General features: G+C 44.5%; 1 pseudogene; it reads right to left on the bottom strand.

Annotated features, from left to right (window-relative positions):
• Positions 1–5,013: 5,013 nt before the first annotated feature.
• On the bottom strand, positions 5,014–21,270 carry LOC142881250 (NLR family CARD domain-containing protein 3-like; annotated as a pseudogene).
• Between the last annotated feature and the right edge of the window lie 703 nt (positions 21,271–21,973).

The raw sequence follows: 21,973 nt of genomic DNA, 5'->3' as shown, positions 1-21,973 counted from the left end.
GACTTTGATTTTATGCAAGACAATGCTCCATCACATGCATCAAAGTATTCCACTGTGTGGCTGGCCAGTAAAGGCCTTAAAGATGAAAAGCTAATGACATGGCCCCCCTTTTCACCCGACTTAAACCCTATTGAGAACTTTTGGGCCCTTCTTAAGCAGGAAATTTACAGTAAAGGTAAACAGTACACCTCTCTGAACAGTGTTTCGGCGGCTGCACAACAAGTTGATTCTGACCAGATCAAGAAACTGACTAACTCCGCGAATGGAAGGCTTGTTAATGTTATTGAAAAGAAGGGTGGCTATACTGGTGACTGGGGTTTTTTTTATTATTAATATTCGGGACTGAGCCTCAGCGAAGGCCTGCTCTCATCATTATTATTATTTATTTTTTTATTTTTTTCATTTCTGAAATGTTTATTTGTTAATTTTGAGGGTTTTTTTTATTATTCTCAATTTAACAGGTAAAAATAAACAAGTGAGATGCAAAAATCTTTGTTTTTCATTTAGTTGCATAATAATTGTGCACATGTTACACCACTCACTGCAGACGACTCTTGTGGTGTAGGAAAAACGTTCATTTATTGGCTTTCACAGACAGGAAAAACTCTGGGAAAACGCTAGGCTGCAGGCACACAGCAACACGAGGCAAAATCAGTTCTTCCGGGCTCGACTATCAACTGTAACGGTGTATAACCGATCGCCACCTGCTTGCAGGTGGAGCACATGAACTTGTCCCTTCCTATACACATCAAACAGTTTGAAAAAGTGACAACCCTCAAATGAAACAAGTGCAAAATAAACTCCTTACAGGTGCCACACACACTAATAGTTGCTGAATAATGGTGTACATAAAGATATTCTCATAAGAAAGCCAGAACTTCACTTTTACTACTTAAATGTTCAGGTTTGATGGTTTGTTCACATTTTGGATTGACCAAAAGCACTCTAGATGTACAATAGCAAAATTAATCCTCAAAAATACAACTTGCTTAATAATTGTGCACACGGTGTAGTTTGATTTATATTTTGCACTTGATTTGATATTCATGCATGTATATATATATATATATATATATATATATATATATATATATATATGTATATATACATATATATATATATATATGTATATATACATATATATATATATATATGTATATATATATATATATGTATATATATATATATATACATACATATATATATATATGTATGGCGGCTCTTATAGAACTACAGCTGCCATAACTTGTTGGCACTCCATGATGACGGTGAGAAAAATGTGATTTCCTCTTTGAAGAGCTGCACCTGTTTCTCCCTGACGTGATGAGACTCGACACTTGTTGAGGGATGTGACACTTCCTGTCAGCTCCTGAGGACAACAAGGAGGCCGAGCCTCTAATTCCCCCTACTGGCTGCACTCTGTAAGAGCCCTCCCCCATCCTCAGGACCAAGTGATCCTCCCTCAACATGAACACATCACTTCCATCTGAGGAGAGAAGAAGAGACGGCAGAAGTCAGCACTCACAGTTCAGTCCTTGAAGGCATCATCAGAGACATTCACTGCTGTTGAGTGGAGATGATGGATTCACTGCTGATGAGAAGCAGACTCTCCGTCACATATGGTCTCAATGTCAACACAGAGTGTGTTGGACTGATACTGAGACGTGATGAAGATGAACTGATCAATAATTTCCTGCTGGAATGAGATAGTCAACAGTTGGCTGAAGATGTGATGGTGAGTGAATGATAGTGAGTCACTCTATATAGAAATAGATCGTATACTTGATGATTTTTGAGGTGGTCAGAGCTGGTGGCTCTCAGACAGTGGTGGTGGTGCTTCCTGCCATGAAAGGCGGCCTGGATAACAGCTTGGATGGCATCTGGAGAAGCTTTTGCCTCTGCAAAGGGAGAATGGATGGTATTGGAGACCAGCATGGACAGATAGAGGAGCAGAGTCTAAGGGCCAATTCCAATTCCTCACTTAACTCCTCAATCTCAACCCTCGCCCTTAACCCTCAATCTTTGGCCCTCAATCTTGGCCCTCAAAAATAAGTGTAAGGGCTTAGAAATGGGACACCCCTTAAGTGCAGTTACGTCTTCAGACTGTGGGGGGCGGCCTTACGGCAAAGCTACGTCCAGTCTGTCAAGAAGACGATGACGATGAAGAAGAAGGAGAAGAAGAAAAAGACAACGAAAAAGAAGAAGTCCTCCGTCGCTACACAACGAGGTATACAAGTAACGTGAAGCCGGGACCGCCGGCCCGGCTGACAAACATCGTAAAGTTAAAAAAAAAAGATGTTACGCAACAACGATGTCAATAATCTATAAAAAACTCTTAGACAATAAAATGGTTTCGTAATATTTACATCTTTATTAACTAAGAAAATACTTCCATTTGTAGCTTGTTTTTTCATTGCCATCTTTTTTGAAGATATCTTGGCGAAAATACGCAATGCCTTCTGGGTAGCCCTTACTCCCAAGGTTGGTGCCGGAGAATCTCAATATTGAGGGCGATACAGCCCTTAAACTCGTCCCTCAACTTGACGTTCTTAGAATCGGGACAGCACTTGCACCTCGCGGGAGCGCGCATTTTTGAGATTGAGGGTTAAGGGAGGAATTGGAATTCACCCTAAGACTCAAACATCCTCCTCTGTTCTTCAGCACTCCCTCTGCAGTGGCCTTGGCGAGGTCACTGCCACCATTCCGCCTGGAGATCATAGCAGCTTCACGCTGTGTGCCGTCTGCTTTTTTCCCTCCTCCGTCCCTCACAATCCCCTGGAAGGACTGGAACTGCTCTGGACTATCTGGGACTGCTGCGTCTTGGCCAGAACATCCGGCCAAACGTGAGAGAGACTGTGGACCAGGCCTTCTCAGGCCCACACACACACACACACACATCCAAGGAGAACACACACATGCACACTGTGTTCTGGTCCCACACTGTCCTCCCTAGTGGAGCAGAGTCGGAGTAGGTCATAGTCTGAGAGTTGGTTTTCATCCCTCCCCTCTCCTCTCCTCTTGTGTTCCCCTTCTTCTCCCCTCCCCTCCCCCACCACACACACACAGACCTGTTTTTTTCCCCAAATTGGCGGCAGATGTCTGGCAGCATGAAATTAATTTCCCATGAGGGATCAATAAGGTTTTATTGCTTGATTGAAATCAGTTCAGCTCCTGTGTGAATGAAGCAGACACTAGTCCACCTCTAACTGACTCTGTTGGCTGACATCAGATTTAATGTGGATCATTGAGTCAGTGAGGGCTCAGCCTGCACCGCTCACTCACACTGTTGCTGCTGCCGCTGCTGCTGCTGCTGCCTCCAGCCAACATGCAGCCTGACGGAGAAGCACTTGGATTTTGAGCTGCTCTTGTGATAATTTCTGATTCTTAGATTCTCTGATCAGTGTTTCTCCTCCCACTTCCCTGAAATCACATGACGCTGTGTTGAGTTGAAGTGCAGCCACGCCCCTCTCTGCCAGGGTGCATCAAGTGTGGGAGCAGTTGGAGTGCAACAGGTGAAGAGAAAGCAAAGAACTAGAGGCCTCAGTGCTTCACCTGACACACACTGACAAACATCGAGCAGCAACACAGACACACAACAAAGAACAATAAGTTACCAAAACCAAAGCTTCTTCAACTCATTTCCTCATCAGTGATGAATAATAGAAGATCATCAGCATCAAATCAATCATATTTATGTAGCCGGTTCGGCTTGACACTGCCTCCGCTACGAATATTGCGTTGTTTCTTTGGTTATGAACAACGAGGCGCAGACAAATGCAAGTCGACTTGTTGGCTGAATGTATTTTCTGTACAAAGAAAAAAAATATATATATAATAAGTCCGGTACAGCACACCTCCACCGACCGTCTCTGCAACGTACACATTTAAAAGAAAAGCACGTAAAACAACGCAATAAAAACAGTCTCAGTGCTGCGACCGCGACTCCTCAAATGAAGTTATATATCATGCACAATAAACATGGACATATCAAATGCTATGATTAACATTTTTTTTTCACATTTCACGACGTCATATGCGTGAGCACCATCACATCTTACCTTTCTTAAGCAGGGCTAAAGCCAAGTGAGGAGAAAACGGCAAAATGTACAGGAAATGACGCCGCTACTGTGTCAAAAGTTAACGAAATACATTCAAGCAATAAAATAAATTGAACTAAATAATAGCTCCCCAAAAAAAGAAACAAAATTTGTATGAAGGAAATTACAGCACTTACTTCCATAAAAAACGAAATAAACAATAACTGATTTTTGTGAAATTGAAACAACCCTATTAACACATCGGTTACGTATAGGTCACTGTATAGTATAATGATCACAAATTGCTCCTCTTGAATTCAAAACACGAGTGTGCCTGTGCCAGGTCTTGAACCAGCAACCTTGACATTCAAAGCTCTTCCTCTGATTCAGTGAGCTACCTGGCTGCTCTGCAAACCACGTGATGGTCCAATTGTCCTTTGGAAGTCTTGGTTTGCATCCTTCCACTCTGTCTCAACCATGACAGGACGCTCATTTCCCTCAGTTTCAGGCTCATTCAAGGACTTTGAGAAAAAAAAATTGAGAAGGAAAAAAATGGACATTCTATGTTGTTTAGATTTTCTATGTCTGTATTGTATCAGTCAGTGGAAAGAGTCTCTGTGGTATGGTGAAAGGCGACAGGAAGTGACGGAGCAGGAAGTGTCTGTTGAAATCCATTTATTTTCTCATCTATATTTTCAGCTGGACTGTATGTTAATGAACCCTCTTCACATGACTGATCCAGTCTCACCTGCCACTGGCCACAGAGACTGATTCTGTTCCACTGAACACACAACACACTGTGTTTATAGTCTATTGTGTTTTTTCCAGTTTTTTCAGACATGATGAGATTTTGCTTTCTACCACTCCGTCTCATGCTGAACTGTGATTGGACGGTCGATGTTTTGTGGATTTATTCGGTTTATTTTGACAGAGGAGGCCTGCTGGAGACTGAAGGGAGTAAAAACAACACAAGGAATAAGTTTGTCAAGAACTTTATTCAGAAAATTGTTGAACCAACCAGGAGCAACCAACCAGGTACAACCAACCAGGAGCAACCAACCAGGTACAACCAACCAGGAGCAACCAACCAGGAGCAACCAACAAGCTCAGAAGCAACATTGAAAGTGGCGGCACACAAACAGGACCTTTGATCCAAAGTGAAAAAGGAGTTCATTCTGAGATCCATCTGCTCCGGCCTCCATCTCCAAGTCCTGCTTCTTCCACTGAGGATTCAGCTCCACCAGTGGGACGTCTCTCCCAGCAACCACAGCAGCTTGTAGGGAGAAGCAGTCCGCCAGCCACCAGGCTGCAATGGGGTCAAAGGTCGTGACACGCCCAGCAGCTTGCTGTTTAGCTCCACTGGCTGTAGTTCTGTCAAACACCACTAGATGGAGCTCTCCTCTTCACTCTCTTTCTAACCCTGACCACCAGCTGTAGAGAGAAGAAGAGACAGCAGGAGTCAGGACTCACGGTCTTTGAACGCATCATCACAGAGAGGTTGACTGTTGATGGAGATGATGGAGTGACTGGTGAGAAGTACCAGACTCTCAGTCACATGTCAAGTGTGGAACATATGAAGGTCATGTGACCATGGAGTGTTGGACTGATACTGAGGCCTGATGAAGATGAACTGATCAATAATTGAGTGGTGAACTGAGAGAAGAAGCAGTTTGGCAGCAGATGTTGGATGAATGAGGATCAGCTGGACGTCACCATCCTCGTCTCACACTGTGACTGGGAACACTGGACCTCTGCTGTGGGATCAACTGGCTTTGGTGCTGGAACCATCATCCACTGGTTCCAAACCAGTACTGACCTCACACTCTGCAGTTGATAGTCTCTGCTGTGGACAAGATCCATCAATGGCTTCACTGATGATTCCTCCAGCTGGTTGTATCTCAGGTCCAGGTGTCTGAGGTGGGAGGGGTTGGACTTCAGAGCTGAGAGCAGCCAATCACAGCTGAGCTCTGACAAACAGCAGTACTTCAACCTGAATAGAGAATAAATGATGGAGAGTTTATAATGATGGAGAGTTTTTCCAGGGTGTCATCACTCTGAAAATCAAAGTGAAATGTCGACTTCAGAATCTGACACTAGAGAAAAAGAGAGGGAGGGAGAGAGGGTGAGTGAATGAGCGCTGTAATCTGAAATCTGACCACTACATGGCAGGATTTTACACACTGTGTCTTCAAACCCAGTTTCACTCATTTCAAACACAAACCAGTGACTGCAAATTGAATTTCCAACAGCAGTGAAGTGAAAATCACGACAACAATAACAAGAGTGATAGAAGTTGTAGAGTGAAGAGGGTGAACTGACCTCAGAGTCTCCAGTTTACAGTCTGGACTCTGCAGAAAACCACTCAGCACCTTCACTCCTGAATCCTGCAGCTGGTTCTGACTCAGGTCCAGGAGTCTGAGGTGGGTGGGGTTGGACTTCAGAGCTGAGAGCAGCCAATCACAGCTGAACTCTGACAACCTACAGTCAATCAACCTGAATAAAGAGTCAATATTTGATTTCTTCCATGGTGTAAATGGTGTTGATGATCCAGATGTGCAGCTGTTGGGATCACTTCACTGAGTCATTCCCTCAAAGGAGTCATTGTGCCAGTGTGTTGTCAACACAATAACAACAGCAGTGTGTCAGTCAGTGTGCAGCCAATCAGCAGTGAAGATGGAAAATAATCAGTGAGTCATTTGTGTGCTTGTGGCTGTTTTCAGTCATCAGAGTCTCGTTACAAGTCAAACACATTCAAAGGACAAGATGAAGAAATACTGCTGCACTATTAATCTGCCTCATATATTTCTTCACAGGATCTTCTGCTCAGTCATGTGACCTTCATCACCAATCAACAACTTCCATTGAGCTCCAAAGTGACTGGAGACATTTTCCACACTTTCTTCCACAATCCAAAGTCTTTTCTGGCTGCAGACTGTTGACATGAAAATATCAACAACATCCACTTTGTCTAGATGAATCTTTAATATCTGCTTCAAAGTCTTCACACTGAGCAGTGTTACACACCAGTTGTCATCTGCTGACACACACTGTCCACCAGTAGAAAGCAGGAACTGACCTGAGAACTTCCAGTCTGCAGTTTGGACTCTCCAGCCCAGCACAGAGCAGCTTCACTCCAGGATCCTCCAGGATTGTGAAGCTCAGGTCCAGCAGTGTGAGGTGGGAGGGGCTGGACTGCAGAGCTGAAGACACCACTGCACACTGAAGTTCTGAGAGTCCAAGACTGAATGAAGGAAAGCAGAGAGAGAAGTTGTTGCTTCCATCATCATCATCTTCATCATCATCACAATCATCACCATCACCATCACTACTGTCATCACCATCATCATCATCATCATCATCATCATCATCATCATCAATGATTGAATAGTTGATTTTGGTTGACAATGTAAGTTCAATCAATCTTGTGCAATCAACTGACAACAATGAAAAAGAAGCTTCCAAAACAATTGTGCACATTATAAAGACTCACAACAACAAAAACATAACGACTGTGTGAAGGAAAAAGCAGCAAGCCCAAGCTGATTCTTGCCTCTCCTATACAGTCCATAAGATTAGCTGGAATAATTAGTCAGACAAAATCAAAAAGGAAAAAAAGAGAAACGCAACTCAACAAAATATGCTTGACATTATTCTTCATCATTGACTCACAATTCAATCATTTATCCTCATCATCAAGTATTTTGCCCTTCAAGATTTTTTCAACTCAACAAAGAAGCACACATTTTCAAATGGTCACTGATCCCATTCCAAATTGGAACTCTATATTTAACAATGCTTCTCACCTTCCATCATTCAAAGACACTCAACCCTCTGAACATGGATTGATTTTCTCTAACTTTAAAAAACGCAAGATTTTCATTCTTTCCTGGAAATAGTATTTCAAACGTTTTCAAGTCCACTATATCTATGAATTGGAAGAACTTTGACTCTATCAATCATTGATTTGTGCTTTATGGAACTTTATTGATTATTATGACAGCTCTTTTCTGTAGTTTTTTTTTTATAGGGTCAATATATGTTCTATAATCCTTTGCCTCCCTCCTGGCTCGACGAGCAATTCTGCTCAGGTGGAAAGATACTTTCCCTGCTTGAAACTGGAAAAAATAAGATATTCATTACAGCAATCAAACAAGAAATTTCAGGAGATGTGGGCCCCCCTCTTGCAAGACTCTGTAAAGACTTGGTTGACCCTTGAGTACAGCTCAGCTATGCTGCAAGTCTTTTTATTTGTAATTTTTGTTTCAACAGTGATTTTATTTTTATTTTTCTCTAAGACTAGTCATTTGGCAATGACATGGGAGGGATTATTTTGTACATTTGGATTTTTCTTTTTTTTCCTTTTTTTGTTTGTTCTTTTCTCTATGTTCTTTTCCATGTGATTTGTACATTTGCACATACCACGACTAATACTAATATGCATTCTATGCTTCTGCAATATGGTACAACAATGTATATTTGGCACAAACCCACCGACCACTTCTCCCTCAATCAAGCCACACCAACTGGATACAAATACATGGACCAACCACGCACAGAGGGCCGAGGAGGTGGCATCGCAATAATCTTCAAGAAAAACATCAGTGCCACTACCATCTCGCTTCCCCCCACCCCCTCCTTCGAACACATCGCCCTAAAACTTCCTGGACCATCTCCATTCATCCTCAGTGTCCTCTATCGTCCCCCCAAACCCAACCCCTCTTTCCTCCAGGACTTCTCAGACCTCCTCCTTCATCTTAGCACAATCTCACCATCCATCCTCCTCCTCGGCGACCTCAACCTTTATCTCGATGACCCCACCTCCCGACCTGCCTAAGACTTTCTAGACATCCTCAACCACTCCAATTTCACCCAACACATTAACTTCCCCACCCACAAGCATGGCCATATACTCGACCCCGTCTGCTCAACCAACATAACCATCTCCAGCATCTCCAGCCATAACCTTCACATCTCGGACCACCTCGCAATCACCCTCAACATTCACATCCCTCAATCCAGCCCAACCAAACCAAGGACCATTACCTTCCACAAACTCACCTTCCACTCCCCAGCACAGTTCGCACTTCAGCTGCCTAACTCCAGGATCAACCGCAGGATCACACCTCCACATCATTCACCCCCAGCAAATGCAACACCTTCCTCAAATACTTCCAGGACAAAGTCACTACCATCTACCGCTCCCTCGCCTGCCTGCTCACCTCTACCCGTGTCGTCGCTTCACAACTCTCAGCCCATCTCAAACCCAACAACCTCCTTGAACCGTTCCAATCAGGATTCCGCAAAAAACACAGCACAGAAACAGCACTATTAAAAATCACCAACGACCTTCTGCTCGCCTCTGACTCCAACCAGCTAACAATTCTCCTCCTGGACCTGTCTGCCACCTTCGACACAATCAGCCACTCCATCCTCCTCAACCGTCTATCATCCGACTTCCACATCACTGGCACCGCACTCTCTTGGATCACATCTTACCTCTCCAACCGTCAACAGATTATCCACATTAACCACTGCTCCTCCTCCACCGCACCACTCCCCCAAGTTGTCCCTCAGGGATCTGTGTTTGGTCTCCTACTTTTCACTCTCTACCTCCTCCCCCTGGGCCATATCATCCGACTACATGGACTCAACTTCCACTGTTACTCCACCCACTCCATCTCCTCCACCACCCTGACCACCGTCACCTCCTGCCTCAACGCAATAAAAATCAAAATGCATCACAACTTCCTCAGACATAACAGTGATAAATCGGATGTCATAATCATCGGTCCTAAATCCCTCACTAAATCCACCTCTGACTTCGCCATCAGCATTGACAAATCCCATATAACCCCATCATCACTTGTCCACAACCTCGGAATCCACCTCAACCCCAACCTCACCTTCGACCACCATATCTCCCAACTTGCCCGCTCCGCTTTCCTTCACCTGAAAAACATCGCCAGACTCCGTCCCTTCCTCACTCCATCTGCTGCTGAAACCCTCACACATGCCTTCATCACCACCCAACTGGACTACTGCAACAGCCTTTTCTACGGCATGCCATGCTCCAACCTCAATAAACTTCAATACATCAAGAACTCCGCTGCCAGACTTCTCACCTGTTCCCGCCCCTACGACCACATCACCCCAGTCCTCCACCAACTCCACTGGCTTCCTGTGGTCCACCGTATTCAATTCAAGATCCTCCTCCTCACCTTCAAGTCACTCCACAACCTTTTTCTCTCTTGTGTTACATCTATTATAATCGTTTATTTATTTATCTCAATCTCTCAAGTTGTTTTATATTGTTATTTTTACCTGTAAAGTGACTTTGAGCACCTGTAAAAACGCTTTATAAATAAAAAGCATTATATTTGTCTTATCGAAAAATGTTTAATAAAAATCTTGAATAACAAAAAAAATATGTTCTGCATGTATTTCCCCAAACCTCAACACAATATGACATATATGGCATTATAAGTGAGAACTACAATATTCAAAGACAGATACACAATACATAATACCCATTGATTTAGATAATTTCTGTTGAATATATTCTATGTGGCTTCCAGCTAAATTTATGATCCACAATGACTCCCAAAAATGTAGTTTCATGTACTCTTTCAATTTCAACTCCATTTAAAAGTCATACTAATAATTTTCCCAAATACTAGCAAAGACCATCAATGTTGTTTTATGTTCATTTCATGACAGCTTATTGCTATCAAAGCATTCTTTGAACACCATCAGCTCCTTTTCTAGCGTTTTCAACAACGCCTTCATGTCAGGTCCTGAACACAATAAGTTGGTGTCATCCGCAAATGAAATCAAATTCAACTTCTTCCATTCAGTATGAACATCATGAAGATAAAGTCTAAATATCTTGGGTCCCATAATGGAACCCTGTGAAAGCCCACAGGTGACTTTTCTAAATGGTGACACAGTATTGTTCAACCTGTTATTGAAATAACTTCTTATCCGGTGTAGCGGAACACCTCTAATTCCATAAGGCTCCAATTTCTGCAGAAGCAGAGAATGATTCATTGTGTCAAATGCTTTCCATAAATCCACAAAGACACCTACAGCATATTGTTTGTTGTCTATGGCTGGAACTCTATTGTCTACTCATTCCATCACTGCTAAAGCTGCTGATGGGTTACTGCTAAACCCATATTGATGGTCACTGCATAACTCATACTGCTCCATATAATCATGCAGTCTATCGACAAACAATTTTTCCAGTATTTTGGGAAAGTGAGGAAGCAATGACACAGGTCTATCATTTGATATGATGTGTTTATCACCATTGTTGTAGATTGGAACCACCTCAGCCATTTTCATCTGATCAGGAAAAATCCCTCTTTGAAACCATCAATTCCACATATAGGTCAATGGTTTGACACAATCTATGACTTCCTTTATTAGAGACATATCTATATTATTATCATGGAAAGATTTTTCATTCTACAACTTTCAAACCACTTCTAGTACATCGCTCTCACAAATCCCACCCAGGAACATTGAATTATTACTGTTGAAAGCAAAATCATGCTTGTTGTCTACATTTCTAATTGTCCTTGCTAAATTAGGGCCCACATGAACAAAAAAATCATTGCACTCATCAGCAATTTGCTCTGCATTTTCAAGAAGTAAATTCTCATTTTTTACAAAACATTGAGGAAAGTCAGTTTTACTGTGGTGTTTGATCATGCAGTTGAACAAACTCCACGTAGCCTTGATGCATCTTTGTCTGTTTGCAACCATCAGTCATAATAATCTATTTTACACAATCTCATAATAGATGACACTGTGTTTTGAGAATGGTTGTACTTGTGATAAATTCCCTATAGAACCTATTTTTCTTTGTACAAATCATCATCACCATCATCATCATCATCATCATCATCATTATCACCATCATCATCATCATCATCATCATCACTGTTATCACCACCACCACCATCATCATCACCATCATCATCTTCATCATCTTCATCATCATCGTCACCACCACGACCACCATCATCATAATCACCATCATCATCATCACCATCATCATCATCACCATCACCATCACCATCATCATCATCATCATCATCATCAACACCACCACCATCATCATCATCATCATCCCCATCATCACCCATCCTCACCCATCATCATCATCACCACCACCACCATCATAATCATCAACACCACCACTACCACCACCACCATCATCATCATCATCATCATCATCATCATCATCACCACCATCATCATCATCAACACCACAACCACCATCATCATCATCATCATCATCATCATCACCATCATCAAAATGAAGGAAGGATGTGATGTGTTTGTGTGTTCAATGTGTTGATTGTGTTGATTGACTGTCTGCATGAATCATTCACACTGATATCAAAGCTCTTCATTCTGCTACTGTCACATCTTCATTCCATCCTGGACTCCAGTGGAGCAGCTTCACTCCACTCACCATCCAACACAAAGCAGCTGAGTTAGCCCTGTGTTGACAGCCTGCTGCTTAAAGTCACCACTCAGTTTTTCCCTCATTGTTTTCTTAGAGACCTGCAGCCACAAGTGGACCTGCTGATGTTGATCCACCTTGTGACTGGAGGAGCTGCTGATATAGCAGGGTGGCTAACACCAAGAGCACGCACACACACACACACACACACACACACACACACACACACACACACACACACACACACACACAGTGTTTACTTACCTTCAACCTAACACAGCCTTCCTGCAGTTCCTCACAGCTGGAATCAGTCTCAATCTTCCCTCCATGGTTGTGTTGTACTTGCTGAGGTCCAACTCCTCCAGAACCTCCTCTGACATCTGCAGCTTGAAGGCCAGAGCTGAACACTGGATGGCTGAGAGTTTCTTCTCTGATCTGTTCTCTGACTGCAGGAACTCTTGGACCTCCTGATGCACTGACTGATCCTTCACCTCCAGCAGACAGTGGAAGATGTTGATGCTTCTGTCAGGAGAAACATCACCAGTCTTCATCTCCTTCAGGTTGTTGATGACCTTCTGTAAGGTTCCTGGATGGTTGTCAGTGAGACGCAGCAGGCCTCCTAAAAGTCTCTGGTTGGATTCCAGACTGAGTCCATGGAGAAAGCGAACAAACAAGTCCAGGTGACCATTTGGAGTCTTCAGGGATTTCACCATCATCCTCCTCAAGAACTCATCCAGGGAGTCTCCAGATTGATCATCTCCTGTTGTCTTCTTGTTGGTGTGACAGTGGAAGCTGTAGACTGCAGCCAGAAACTCCTGGACGCTCAGATGAACGAAGCAGTAGACGGTTTTGTGGAAGATCACACTCTCTCTTCTGAAGATCGCTGTACAAACTCCTGAGTACACAGAGGCGTCAGTCACACTGAGACCACACTTGTCCAGGTCTTCACTGTAGAACATGATGTTTCCACTCTCCAGATGTTCAAATGCCAGCTGGCCCAGCTTCAGAAGAAGCTTCCTGTCAGCCTTCGTCAGGTTAATGTTGTCTTTTGGTTTCTTCTTCTTGGTCTTTCCACAGAATGAGAACACGTTAGTCCGCATAGTTGACCACTTCAGCTCCTGTGGACCTGTGGTCTGATGCTCTCCTCCATACTTGTGCTGCCTCCTCTTGGTCTGGACCAGAAGGAAGTGTGAGTACATGTCAGTCAGGGTCTTGGGCAGCTCTCCTCTCTGCTCTGAGCTCAACATGCTCTCCAGAACCGTGGCAGTGATCCAGCAGAAGACCGGGATCTGACACATGATGTGGAGGTTCCTGGAGGCCTTGACGTGGGAGATGATCCTGCTGGACACATCTCCTCTATCTCTGAACCTCCTCCTGAAATACTCCTCCTTCTGGTCATCGGTGAAGCCTCGTACTTCTGTCAGCCTGTCCACACATGACGGAGGTATCTGATTGGCTGCTGCAGGTCTGGAAGTTATCCACAGCAGAACCGAAGGAAGCAGATCTCCTCTGATCAGGTTTGTTAGCAGGGCGCTGACTGACTTCTTCTGAGTGACGTCAGTCACCACCTGGTTCTTCTCAAAGTCCAGAGCCAGTGTGCTTTCATCCAGGCCGTCCAAGATGAAGAGAAGTTTGCAGACATGCAGCTGCTCTGCTGTGAGCTTCTCTAACGTTGGATGGAAAACATGGAGCAGCTCCAGAAGACTGTAGGGCTGCTCTTTGACCAAGTTGAGCTCCCTGAATGAGAGAGGAAGCACCAGATGAAGGTCCTGGTTCTCCAGGCCGTGGGCCCAGTCCAGATTGAACTTCTGCACTGAGAAGGTTTTTCCAACCCCAGCGACGCCGTTGGTCAGCACCACTCTGACTCTGAGTCCCTGCTGCTCAGGTGAGGCTTCAAAGATCTGGCTGCACCTGATTGGACGGTCGTGGAGGATCTTCTTGGTCTTCTTGGTCTCCAGCTGCCTGACCTCATGATGTCTGTTCACCTCCTCACTCAGTCCCTCAGTGATGTAGAGCTCAGTGTAGATGCTGTTGAGGAGGGTTGGACTTCCTGCTTCTTCACCTTCAGTCACATGTTCACATCTCCTCTCCAGACTGATCTTCTGCTGCTGGAGAAGCTCCTGCAGCTGCAGCTGCTGCTGCTCACCACCAGGACTCCCCTCCGTCTTCCTGTGGAGACACTTTGGCTTTCACTGATTGGATCAGTTGTTGGGGTCCATCACTTGTCAGCTGTTTTTCTGACACCATCAATAGTTGGAGGGAATCATTGTCTCCATCAACACTAACTGACAGCCTGCTGGCCTCCTAGTCAGCTCTTCACAAATCACTTCTTGCCTTTTGCTCTCTTTTCTAAATTCAATCCCTTCATGCAGCTTGACGTCTTTTAGCCACCACGTTGCGCCCGTCATGAATTTGTAGCTGTTTTCTAGGCTGGTCTTGTCACATCATCTAATGTATTATTAGATGACATATTCATCTATCAAATGTATATTTTCTATCTGGTGTGGTTGACACCTGGTGGGCTCTGGTTGAGCAGTGGCTCTGTGGAACTGGCCCTTTGTTTCTCAGCAGACAGAGACAGTGGAGTCACATTGCACTGAACTTAGGATTGAAATTCATCTCAGTGGAGTTGAGCTGCACTTTATGACAGAACATCAAATATTCCTGCCACTGCATAAAGTTCAGTCTCAGAAGGGGTTTGCTGCATTTCAACATGATGAATGTGACCATGTCAAAGATTCTCTTCTCTTGACCACTGACCACAACATCCGACACCTTTTCACCTTCTGAGGAATTAGACTGAGAAACAAGGACATTAGTGTTCTTACTGTCTTCCAGAGGCTCCAGCTTCATTACTGAAGGCTATAAATCGACCCATAGACCAGTCACTCTTCAGAGACACCCCACTGGACCCTGGAGACTTCAGTCTCTGTGTCTTGGAAACAACTCTGCAAACACAACACACAGGGGCAGATCCTCAAAGAAGGGCGCGCAGCAGTAAAATGCGGTGCGTTTTGCAGCGAGATTCCGGCCGCAATCTGCACCACAGATGCGGATATCCACAAACGTTTTTGTGCTAATGACATGCAGGCTAAAACACGCCCACTAACGCGGCACCTGAACCTGAGGGGCAGTTTGCGTTTTTCATGAGTGCATGTGTTTGGTTTGTGTTCATGGATGCACGGAAAAAGAAAACAAAAATGTTCAGATGGTGAGCTGGCTGCCCTCACTGCTGAAGCAAGTAGACATGCAACAAAATTAAAGCAAAACATTTTTTAAATATTTCTCTCTTTAAAATGTCAAACAGTGAAACTCTGCTAGTGTAATATATTCTTGGACTGAAAGCACGCTCGTAGATGGGGTGATTAGTAACAACTTGTGTCTTTATTATTACACTGCGCATGCGCGAACCTAGCCCTACGGCAACTGCTTGGGCACAATAGGAAACAGAAGTAAACGCAAGTTCAATACATTACCTCTCCCATCTTCACAAAAAGAAAGGCATTTAAACATACATATATTGGACGCATTCTCAACATTTTGAATGTCCTGACTTTAAGGAAAAAATAGACTTTATATTTATTTAGAGTTCAATATTAAACATATCAACATTTGAAAACAATGTCACTAACTTGGAAGGAGAGGTTGCCAGCACTTCAATTCCCCAGGTGTCTATACCACACCTGTTCCCTTCACTAATTTATAAGTTCAGTCTGTCGGGTGGTCTGACGACTCTGCCTCGGCTCGTGATGTAAGCTTCACCTGGCCGGGCTTGAGCATGGCTCAAAGGTTCTCTGGGAGATGAGTTAGGCTGCGCAGATGGAATGGGAGGCAGCTGTTCTTTTTCAGTTCTTTGCTCTGGCGGCTCCATCCACGGCTCGTCAGGCATCCTGTGGCGCGGTTGGTTGGCAGCTGGAGTGCTTGTGCGAAGATGTTGACTGTTGCGGCGGTACTGCTTGCTTCCACTATCCACAATGTAAGATCGCGGTGCACTTTGCTGTCTGACCACAACGGCCGGTGTCCATCTGTCGCTCCTAGGAAAACGCTACATCCGAACCTCATCTCCTGGCTTGAGGACAACACGAGGCTGTCCTGCTTTCTTGCGGTTGTGATAGTACTTTTGATTAATTTTGGTTTGATCTGAAAGACACTTGACTTTTAGTGGGTCATAGGCTGCTGGTGCGAGGAGCTTGCGTGCTGTTGGAAGCTTGTTTTGTGGCCTTCTTCCCATGAGTAGTTGAGCTGGTGTGAGACCTACTGGCTCAAGGGGAGTGGTCCTATAGTCTAGCAGTGCGAGGTGCTTGTCTGATGCCTTGCGCCAGAGCCTCTTAACGGTTTGCACTGCACGCTCTGCTTCACCGTTTGAGTGTGGTGTATGTGGTGAAGATGTGACGTGAACAATGCTGTAGCTCTTGCAGAAGTCTTTAAACTCTTCTGAAGAGTACTGTGGACCGTTGTCAGATCATATAGTTGCAGGTATGCCGTGTCTGCTGAACTGTGCTTTTAATGTCTCAATCACTGTGTGTCTCTCAATCCATCCACTTCAATAAACTTTGAGTAGAAGTCGACTGTTTCCCTTCAAACTCAAAAAGATCTGATGCTACCTCTTCAAAGGGCAACTCAGGTGTTTCTGTAGGTTTGAGTGGTTCTCTGGGCAGCTTGTTCTGGAACAGACTGCAGTTTCTTACCACTTCTTCAATTTGTGCGGTCATCCCTGGCCAGTAGAGGGCCTTGCATGCTCGCGGTTTACTCTTGACTATCCCCATGTGTGACTGGTGTATGAGCCTCAACATGGGTTCACGCATGGTGGGGGGGCACTACAATCCGTAGTCCTTTGTAGATGATTCCACCTGACAATGCGAGCTGGCTTCTGGAGTCCTTGTAGTTCTGTGTACTTCTGGTCACTGACAGAGACAAAGTTTAGCATTGAGATACATTCCAAACCATTAATTTCTGGTGTTTTCTCAGAAAGCTGTGCTCTGGAGAGTGTGTCAGGAAGTTCCATGTCTTTCCCTCTTCTGTATCTCACAGTCAGGTCATACCATTGCAAACGAAGACGCATTCTCTGTATTCGCATTGGCGTAGACAACAGAGGTTTCTTGAATATGTCTTCGAGGGGCTTCTGATCGTTATATACAGTGACGTGTGTTCCAAATATGTAATTGTGGAACTTTGTGCAAGCGTGAACAATAGAAAGTGTCTCTTATTCGATTTGCGCGTAGCGCGTTTCGGCGTCTGTAAGAGATCTTGAGGAGAAGGCAATTGGCTGGTCATCTTGCAGTAGAACTGCTCCTACTCCACTGCTGCTTGCGTCGCAAAATATCATGATAGGCTTTGCGGTGTCGAAATATTTAAGCACTTGGGGATGTGAACATAACTCTTTCAATTTGTCAAAAGCTATTTGCTGTGCTGGCTGCCACAAAAACTCAACATCCCTTTTTAGGAGCTGCCGTAGCGGTGCATCCACTTCGCTGAGGTTAGGTATGAATTTTGCTAGGTATGTGATGAAACGCCCAAAAAACGCTTGATACCTTCTTTATCCACCGGTGCTGGCATACGTCAAATTGTGTCCACCTTTGCTGGGTCAGGCTTCAGGCCATCAGCCGTTATCAGATGTCCGACGTATGGCACTGATGACTGGCGAACGTGGCATTTGTTGAAGTTGAGCTTTAGGTTGTAGATTGTAGCTCTCTCGACAACTTTGCGCAAGATTGAATCATGTTCCTGAACTGTAGGAGCTACTATAAGGATGTCGTCCATCACGCTTATGGCTCCTGGAATGCCTTCAAGCATTTGGTCCATTATAGGTTGGAAGATTTCGGGAGCGCATTTTACGCCAAAGGGAAGCCTGAGCCATCTAAACCGACCAAGAGGTGTATTGAAGGTTGTGAGGAAAGATGATGGCTCATCAAGCTCTATTTGTAAAAAAAAACAAAAACAAAAGACTTTGCATTTAGGACTGAAAAGACTTTGGCGCCTGGAATCATTGAGACCACTTCTTCTGCAGCGCGCATGGGATGCTGTTCTCTTTTGATGACTTTGTTCAGATCACTAGGGTCTAAGCAGATCCTCACTTTGTAATTTCTCACTGCTGCAACCATGGAACTCACCCACTCAGTAGGCTCTTCAACTTTAGTGATGAAGACATCTTGCTCCAGTTCAGCAAATTTTTCGATTATTTTCTCTCTGAGAGCAGCAGGTTGCCTGCGTACAGGATGAACTACACCTTTTGACCCTGGTTCAAGCTTTATGGAATATTTTCCTGGCAAGGTTCCAGTGGTGCGTGTTAGTTCTGGGAACTCATCAAGTCCAACGGGAACACACTGTGTTTCTTCATTGGCGGCGTTTTGTATGCGGTGCTTCTTTGCGTTCTTTAGTAAGTCAAGGCGCGCGATCAATCCCAATGCCTCAGCTGTAGTGCCACTGAGCACATTCTCTTGAGCAATGTCCAAGATTTCAAACATTGCATTTGTTTTGCTCTTTGATGTGCTTATTTCTAGGCTAACAGAAGCTATAGGTTTAGCTGATGATTTGAGTATGAGTGGAGTACTATTCCAGAATGCTGTAGCTCTCCTGTGTGAGCAAGTAATTGATAACTGTGGAGCGTCAGTGTATTGCCCTTTGCGTCTGTGTCAATTCTGAATAGTACTTTTTTCATTAGAAATTCTAACTCTACCACCCATTTATCACTTTTGGGGTCACTGGGATGCTCAAGATTTCTTCATCATCTGAAGGTTCATGCTTTGGGTCGACGGTGACAGTGCTGACTGCACGCTTATTGCACACATTTGCCCAGTGGTTTGGTTTTGTCGGAAATACGAACAGACTGTGCCTTTTGCTGGGCACTTGCCTAGATTCCACTTGTGCTGTGGGTCTTTTCCACACTTGGTGCACGACTTCGGTGAGTTGATTCATGCTTGCTTTCGGTAATTAGAATTACCTTTGAAGGGCATCTTCTTACTTGGTGTGAAGTGTTTGGGTTTAACTGTCACTGCTGATATCTGAGAATCTTCGTCTCTGACGATTTTCATTTGCTTCCATTTCGAATTGCTGAGGAAGTTCTATCGCTTTATTTAACGTGAGGCTCTCGCCTCTTTCGAGCAGCCGTTCCTGAACTCGCTTCTCTCTCACCCCCGTGATAATGGCGTCAACGAGCATGTCGTCGGGATCGGTGTCCATTAGAAATTAGCCTTACCTCTTTTAGGAAGTTATCAAAACTTTCAGTTGGCCCTTGTTTCCTTTGTTTGAAACGGTGCCTGGCTATTCTCTTGTTCTTTCGGAGTCTAATGTAATTGGCGAATTTGTCCAGTACCTTCACCGGGTCATCCTTATCTCCGTCCTCCCAGGCGAGTGTCTTGTAGACCTCTCTGCCTTGCTCTCCGACCCACGTGCCTAGCCATCCGGCTTGCTGCTTTGCCGTTATGCCAGAGAGGGGGCCGTCAAAGACGAACGACGTGTGACTTCGGAACCTCTCAAATTCTTTATATAAATCCGAGGCGTCCCAGTCGATCTTCGGGTGATCAAACTGTGGCATGGTCATTCTTCCTTTCTTTCTTTCTTTTTTTTTCAGACTTCTGACACCATGTAATATATTCTTGGACTGAAAGCACGCTCGTAGATGGGGTGATTAGCAACAACTCGTGTCTTTATTATTACACTGCGCATGCGCGAACCTAGCCCTACGGCAACTGCTTGGGCACAATAGGAAACAGAAGTAAACGCAAGTTCCAATACATTACAGCTAGGATAAAGGCGCTCCTGTGCGCGCCTGGCATTACGATGCCTCCTCCGTCTTACCAAGACTGCTGCCATAATGGAAAGAAAGTCAAGACGCAAGACGCGTTAGTCACCAACACCTGAGTACCATTTGTATTTTTCATAGCTAAAATATTGGCATATGTACTGTAGTCTATGCCTACCTATATATAAGATTTGGGGAGCCATATATATATTTCAGGCTTTTCAGAGAGGAAAGTTTCACTCAGAAGCCAGAAACACTTTGACAGACAGAAACTGCGCCTGGTTTTGGCTGGCGGTGTTTCCGTCTGTCAAACTGCGTGCGGACACGAGCGCAAACTCTTTCTGGATCTGCCGCTGTTTGAATGAGGCATATTTGCATAGAAGGGGGCTTGTCCTTTTGCGCGTAATGACTCATTTAAATACATTCATTACACCCATTTTTACACTTGCGTCCTCTCTGTGGATCAGAATCACTGTTTTTTGCTTCAGTTACACGGAGTTTCTGCCGCAAAAGCAGCGCAATGGCTTTGTGGATCTACCCCACAGTGTTCTTACCGTGTCTCAGGAGGTCCAGGTTCATTACTGAAGACTGGAGGAAGATATTTGGAGTGGTGACTCTTCAGAGACACACAGCTGAACCCTGGAGACGCTGCTGCTCCCTCCTCCTCTTCCTCCACTCGAACACTCATCTTGAGCTGGAGGTCAAACAGGAAGTGAGGCAGTGAGCTCAGAACACTCTGACTTCCACTTGGGAGCGAGAGAACAGGAAGAAATCAACCAGACTGAAGTCACATGTTTGACTAGCGTCACACTGAATGAGTTATTCAGTCAGTCAGGACTCACCTGCTGCTGCTGCTGCTGCTGCTGCTGCTGCTGCTGCTGCTGCTGCTGCTACTCTTCAAAATGGAGCCTGACACAGAACAACTTTCACTTCAGGCTTCTTTTCCTGTTTCTGCTGCTCACTGTGGCTCCTTCCATTAGGGAAGTCACACGATGCCTTGTGTGTGTGAGTCAGAGAGAGAAGTGCACAAGCGTGTGTGTGTGTGAAAGATCAACTCCCCAGTATGATACAACTGATGGTTGCATTGCGGCTACAAACAAAACCAAACAAGCAAAAACTGGTCAAACAGCGACACTCAGTGGCAGAATTCATAGTCATAGGAACGTTTGAAGGTTCAAGGCCACATTTGAACACATTATGTTTCTTATTGACAAATTATAGAGTGACCTGTCGCCCCTGGCAGCTCTTTACAGAACTACAGTTGCCATCACTTGTTGGCAGTCCATGATGACGGTGAGAAAAATGTGATTTCCTCTTTGAAGAGCTGCACCTGTTTCTCCCTGACGTGATGAGACTGGACACTTGTTGAGGGCAGTGGCGGCTGCTGGTCTGTCAAGGAGGGGAAGCTCATTTTCTGCCTACATCATAAAATGCATTCGTTTATTTATACGTAAATTATGCCATCAATTTCTTTCAATAAAAATGATCAATGAACCTGTTGTCTGTCTTTTCCAGGGACTTGACCAGTGTCCATTTATCCAATGACCTGTGAGTGTCCTCTCAATGGCCAGCAGAGCTCGGCTGCTTAAACTGCCTTGGCCCATTGTGTTGCGGGTTCAAGACTTGAGCTGCTTTAAACAGGAGAAGCTCCTCTCTACACCTGCAGATGGAGCTCCAATGGTTGCCACTAAACCAGCAGTTTGTACAGCTGAGGTGTTGCAC

Source organism: Nelusetta ayraudi, unplaced genomic scaffold (genome assembly GCF_046127955.1).
Source record: "Nelusetta ayraudi isolate G7.1 ecotype Tasmania unplaced genomic scaffold, CSIRO-AGI_Nayr_v1 ptg000189l, whole genome shotgun sequence".
NCBI classification, from domain to species: Eukaryota; Metazoa; Chordata; class Actinopteri; order Tetraodontiformes; family Monacanthidae; genus Nelusetta; species Nelusetta ayraudi.
The sequence above is the reverse complement of the archived record's forward strand: the minus strand, read 5'-3'. Positions and strand labels throughout refer to the sequence as shown.